This window comes from Siphateles boraxobius, unplaced genomic scaffold, assembly GCF_051911475.1.
Source record: "Siphateles boraxobius isolate OS27281-9 unplaced genomic scaffold, OSU_SipBor_1 7, whole genome shotgun sequence".
Lineage (NCBI taxonomy): Eukaryota > Metazoa > Chordata > Actinopteri > Cypriniformes > Leuciscidae > Siphateles > Siphateles boraxobius.
In genome coordinates this window covers 17,725,204-17,731,922 of record NW_027509197.1, presented here as the reverse complement: position 1 = coordinate 17,731,922, position 6,719 = coordinate 17,725,204, and positions in this window count along the sequence as shown.

Sequence of the window (6,719 nt, the reverse complement as noted above, 5' to 3'; positions counted from 1 at the left end):
GAAACTTGCAGCACATACATTTATTTAATCAAATCACAGCGTTTGTGATTTGACATAGCACTATGCTATATTATGATTTTTAAATGCCTTTAACATATCATGTAGCCTTAGAAAATGGTCCAATAATGAGTTTCATGGATTCTCGTCTATGGAATGCGCCAGTTAATAGACACTGGTAAATTGCAATCGAGGATTTTTTTAAATCTGAGTACTCAAATTTAATCGAGGAATAGTGATAGGCCTGAATACAATTCTGCTAAAGTTACACGAAAAATTATTATATAGACACTCAAAATTGTATTTATAATTAGCAGTTCCATCAGCTTTATCAGTAAATGTTTTAAATCACTTATCATTTTTTAGCAAAAAAATAAATAAATTGTTTGATGGAAACTTGGCTATTGTAGCATTGCACTGCTTACTACACTGTTATTGCTGTCTTTAGAAATATTAATGCATATTTATTAGAAATCGCAATGTCTTCTTTTGTTAAAAATCTGCATTCATTAAAAAAATATGGCTTTATATATTAAACATGCTGTCAGATTTATATGAAAGATAAGTATAGGGATTTGTAAATCACATGTTTAAGAGAATGTGGTTCATGAGATCATATTGCAGCAGGAGATTCAACCATAATCACATCAACCCCGCAGCTTCTCTTTTACTGCAAGCCGCTCTAAAGCAAAGGATCAAAGACAATGTCTGATTTACCACAACCTGCTGACTATCCAAAAATAGCATGTATATTTACAGATAAGCATATCGGATAAACCTGAAAAGCCCAAAATGGCATTTTAAAGTCAACAATGTTTTGAAGGAGATGGAAAAGATTACAGACAAACTTTAAAGTCAAACTAAGTAAGACTAACTGATAGATCCACACAAGCTGTTCTACAAATCCCCAGCAGAGTATATAAACTATCATTTGACCTCTTTGTATTCCTCTATTCTATGTTCTTGTCAACTTGAACTAATAGAACTTAAATTCTCATGAGTGAACTGAACAGAAAACATGGTTCTATGGAAGGATGGTGCCAACTGGTTGGTCTAATATAAATATAAAAAAGTTTGCACAACTAATCCTTTCTAGTCAATTATTTGCTCTGTCCATAGCACCCTTGACGCAGTTATTTCAATGGCATGTCGTAACACACAGAAGTGTGTTGTGTAATTATTGCGTATAATCTAGGCACAAATCCAGACCTACCACTCCTGTTCTCTGTTCATGTATTATGTTCAAGGAATTATGTCTGTTGGGGTCAGACTGGAATCTTTAGGTGTTTGCCATAGATTTAATAGCTTGCATCTCTTTTGTTTGTAAACAGTGCTTTGGAAACCAAACACTCTAAGGTCCATTCACAAAGAATGCGTTTTTGTATTCCACAGCACTGCTTTTCCATTGTTTTTTATGTAAAAGTGCTACTGCTTTTATCACAGCGGCAAAAAGGATAATTTTATGGCACTGTTGCATTTGCTAATTCTCTAAATTCAATTTGTTATTTAATTTGATGATGCTGGAATTTTAATCTAAAATATGGAAACAGAACAACTTCAGTAGTACAATTAATATCACACGACAAGCAATTTCAGTCATGCTGAATAGTAGAACCATTACGAGTGTGATAGCCTATTGCTTTTATACAGCAGTTCAATAAACAAGAAGTTAGTAGGCTGTGAGGAACTTACATTTAGACACAATGTTGCCAGTTACATTTACCGCTAGCGAAAACAGTTCCAAACGAAGCCACTACAGAATCTCAGCGCCTCCAAGCAACACAACAGTAGTGGTGTTTCTTTCAGGAATGAATCAGTGATCTTGAACGAATCGGTTGAGTGAGCGATTCAATTAATCATTCATACACATTATGAATGTGTTCCGTATGAATGTATGTGACACTTTTATTTGCGTCATTTCACTGTCATTCATAACTCTTCTCCCATGACCTAATGGGATAGTAAAGTCAGATGCATAATTCAGAATCTTGTCGGATGTATTAGGTCATCCGTTTTGGCAACTGTTTTATAAATACGGTGAATTCAGACATTCTACTCTTTTTACATACTGAATGGAAGTATGCATATTCGGATGCAACCGATGTTTTTTTATGTTGTTTTAACGTTGTGGTTTCCCTTGCTTTCCAGTTAATTTATTTGTAAGTAAAGTTGAACAGAAATCTCCAAAAACAATTCTGATAATTCTTAAAAAAGCTTTTGATATCTTCCATTTAAATAATTTCACAAGTTTATTTATATGAATGTTCCCTATGGTAAATTGAGTCCATTTTCCAACATGGCAGACGTCTCCATCCACCACTCATTGGCATTTGTTAGATGCCTGTTTTCACCCTCCCCCTCCATATGTCAAGCTTATGGCTGTCGTCATAGCAAAAACACCCCCCCCCCCCCCCCCCCCCCAACCCTCCTGCTCCCCATTGGCTGATACAGACATTGCATAAGCAGCAAATCCTAAGGTCTCAATCAGTCAGTGTCAGTGCGTGTGTGCTGATGGAACCATTTGTGTATTTTTCTCATGTGTTTGACCCTCTGTATACATTAAAATGTGTACATTTGGTACAGTGCAACATCAGTTTCCATTAGTGTTGATCCTCCGGGCCTTTGAAGCAATACAGTGCTGTCTTTTGTCTGGGGTCTAGCCCCATGATACCTGACTTTCATCAAGGAAACTGCATCATTTAAGTACACAACACCTCATAACAGAGCATGTGGCTGCAACGAATCTACGCATGTCACTATGGTAAAACAGAAACACAAATGCTTATTGAATATTCTTACAAAACACAAGAAGCTGTGAAGACCTGCAAATGTATTGTACAATTGTACATATTGACCAATTAAATATTATTTTTTCACTCTATGGCCTGGTTTCACAGACAGGGCTTAGATTAAGCCAGGATTATGGCCTTAGTTCAATTATGACATTTAAGTAGCTTTTATAAACATTCAGCAACTGGTGTGATCTTGAGCCAAAAAATATATAAGTGCAAGTTGCTTTCAGTTAAAACAGCTCAAACATGCATTTTAGTCTGGGAATAGACTTAAGCCTTGTCTGTGAAACCCGGGGTACATTTATTATAATCACATAATCTGACAAGTTTCAGAACTGTCGGGTCGGGTTCAACATCAGTCGGGTTCTGACGTCAACCCGACTTTCATTTCCAACCAAAATACAACCCCTGCAACCAAAATCATCCCCCGACTGACGTTACTACTTTCTACTCAAGGACCTTGACAGAATTGTAGTGGAGTAAAAATTACTATATTTGTATTTCAAATGTAATGAAGTTAAAGTAAAAAGTTTCCACAAAAAATAATACTCAAGTAAGATACTCAAAAAGTGAACTTTAAGTACAGTACTCAAGTAAATGCACTTTGTTACTGTCCACCTCTGATCATAACTTCATTGAGTGTTTTCTAAACAAATTATAACAAAGGATAGTTAAAGCCTAATGACACCACACCAACATAGTTCAGAGATGAACTTTAGCAGAAATACTAAAAATCCTTAGAAAAGTCCAACCCCCCATAAAAAAAAGAATTCACATATCAATAATACCATAAACCATATCAATGTAATACATTAAGAATAAATACAATTGAGAATTAAACACAGTTGTAATTCATAAAAGACCCTGCATCTGAAAGTTAACACTCTGTGGCTCTCTGGCCATGGAGGCCAAACCAAGGTCAGAGAAGATGAAGGTCTGCAGCTGTGAGCTGTAGCTCACATGATCGTGTGTTGTGGTATGCTCACATCACCTCTGGAATGCTGTTCCATTCAGTGAACAAAGCTTTACCCCTGCTTTCAGGTTCATCCACCTCAGAGGGGAGGAGAGTATCGAACATGTTCTGAGTTACTGGAGCACTCTGACCAGCCTGGGAACATGTTGGAATGAGAAATGTGAACTGCCTTCTCATTAGTCAGATCCTAAGGCATGTACTGTAAAAAAGATTTAATGCATTTAACACACCCGCCCCGAACTTACGTAGGTCATCTTACATGTACAGTTGGTGACGAACATCCCACCCTAACAAAAATATGCTCTTAGAATGTTTTGCTAACATTCCTGTCAAGTTATGAAAACATTATGAATGTTTTTTAAACTTTCAAAATGGGCAGATTTTTTATGTATTAATACGTTTTTTTTTATGTGAAAATGTTATGAAAACATTATTTCTGAAAGTTTATAATTTTTTGTGTTAAAAATGTCTAAAAAATTATATAATGAGCGAGAACATCATTTATCCATTTTCCAAACAATCCATTTTGTTTATTAGTAGTCTTATTCACTACGGTACACCTGTAATAAGTGTTTATATTTGGATAATTTTAAACTGGTTCGGGTCGTACCACTGCGGAGCTGGAGCAGCATACCTGCTTGCCTCGTCATAGACATAAACAGAGAGAAGTAGCTCTGGTGTGGTGAACAACTGAGTCACAGCGAAGAGATGAGTCCAAGCTTTGGACCCAAGCAATCTGATTGGTTCAAAGCACGTTTTATGGGTAATCGCTGGAGTGCCTGGTTACAAATCAGTCAATATCACTTTGTTATATAGGTCCTTCTCAAAAAATTAGCATATTGTGATAAAGTTCATTATTTTCCATAATGTAATGATAAAAATTAAACTTTCATATATTTTAGATTCATTGCACACCAACTGAAATATTTCAGGTCTTTTATTGTTTTAATACTGATGATTTTGGCATACAGCTCATGAAAACACAAAATTCCTGTCTCAAAAAATTAGCATATCATGAAAAGGGTCTCTAAACGAGCTATTAACCTAATCATCTGAATCAACTTATTAACTCTAAACACCTGCAAAAGATTCCTGAGGCTTTTAAAAACTCCCAGCCTGTTTCATTACTCAAAACCGCAATCATGGGTAAGACTGCCGACCTGACTGCTGTCCAGAAGGCCATCATTGACACCCTCAAGCAAGAGGGTAAGACACAGAAAGAAATTTCTGAACAAATAGGCTGTTCCCAGAGTGCTGTATCAAGGCACCTCAGTGGGAAGTCTGTGGGAAGGAAAAAGTGTGGCAAAAAACGCTGCACAACGAGAAGAGGTGACCGGACCCTGAGGAAGATTGTGCAGAAGGACTGATTCCAGACCTTGGGGGACCTGCGGAAGCAGTGGACTGAGTCTGGAGTAGAAACATCCAGAGCCACCGTGCACAGGAGTGTGCAGGAAATGGGCTACAGGTGCCGCATTCCCCAGGTCAAGCCACTTTTGAACCAGAAACAGCGGCAGAAGCGCCTGACCTGGGCTACAGAGAAGCAGCACTGGACTGTTGCTCAGTTTTGCATGTCATTCGGAAATCAAGGTGCCAGAGTCTGGAGGAAGACTGGGGAGAAGGAAATGCCAAAATGCCTGAAGTCCAGTGTCAAGTACCCACAGTCAGTGATGGTCTGGGGTGCCATGTCAGCTGCTGGTGTTGGTCCACTGTGTTTTATCAAGGGCAGGGTCAATGCAGCTAGCTATCAGGAGATTTTGGAGCACTTCATGCTTCCATCTGCTGAAAAGCTTTATGGAGATGAAGATTTCATTTTTCAACACGACCTGGCACCTGCTCACAGAGCCAAAACCACTGGTAAATGGTTTACTGACCATGGTATTACTGTGCTCAATTGGCCTGCCAACTCTCCTGACCTGAACCCCATAGAGAATCTGTGGGATATTGTGAAGAGAAAGTTGAGAGACGCAAGACCCAACACTCTGGATGAGCTTAAGGCCGCTATCGATGCATCCTGGGCCTCCATAACACCTCAGCAGTGCCACAGGCTGATTGCCTCCATGCCACGCCGCATTGAAGCAGTCATTTCTGCAAAAGGATTCCCGACCAAGTATTGACTATTGAGTGCATAACTGAACATAATTATTTGAAGGTTGACTTTTTTTTTTTATTAAAAACACTTCTTTTATTGGTCGGATGAAATATGCTAATTTTTTGAGACAGGAATTTTGGGTTTTCATGAGCTGTATGCCAAAATCATCAGTATTAAAACAATAAAAGACCTGAAATATTTCAGTTGGTGTGCAATGAATCTAAAATATATGAAAGTTTAATTTTTATCATTACATTATGGAAAATAAGGAACTTTATCACAATATGCTAATTTTTTGAGAAGGACCTGTATGTAGTTGAATTACGTTTAAATTACCATTAATGTCTTTTAACTTATATGTTTCAGTATATAACCAAAACTAGATTGTGAAATTAAATATTTCTCGTTCGTATTGTTTTTTTTAGTTAGCTTACATAGAAGCATAGCTATCCGATGATCTAGCAAGCCGAATCCTATTCCACATGACCCTTACTATACCAATCTTTTTAAGAGAGAGAGATCTTTCTGATTTATTTGTGTAACTGATTTACCTGGATATTGGATGGATAAAAGAAAAAGACAAACACCAGTGAAAATTGTTATGTGGTATAATAATTTAATTACAGCCATAAATTAAAAAAGCCTTGGCATGTCAAATTAAATTATATTTTGCTTGTATCAAAATAAAACATTCAACAACTTGAGATTTGAAATATTACAATATTACTACAATTCAATTCTATACAATAGCTGTCTCTTTCTGTAAAGCTGTGTGAACCAGTGAAAAGCGCTATACAAATAAATGTGTTGATGGCATGAAAACTGCTATACCTGCTTAAATGTTTATACAAACTGCTTTTATCTTATC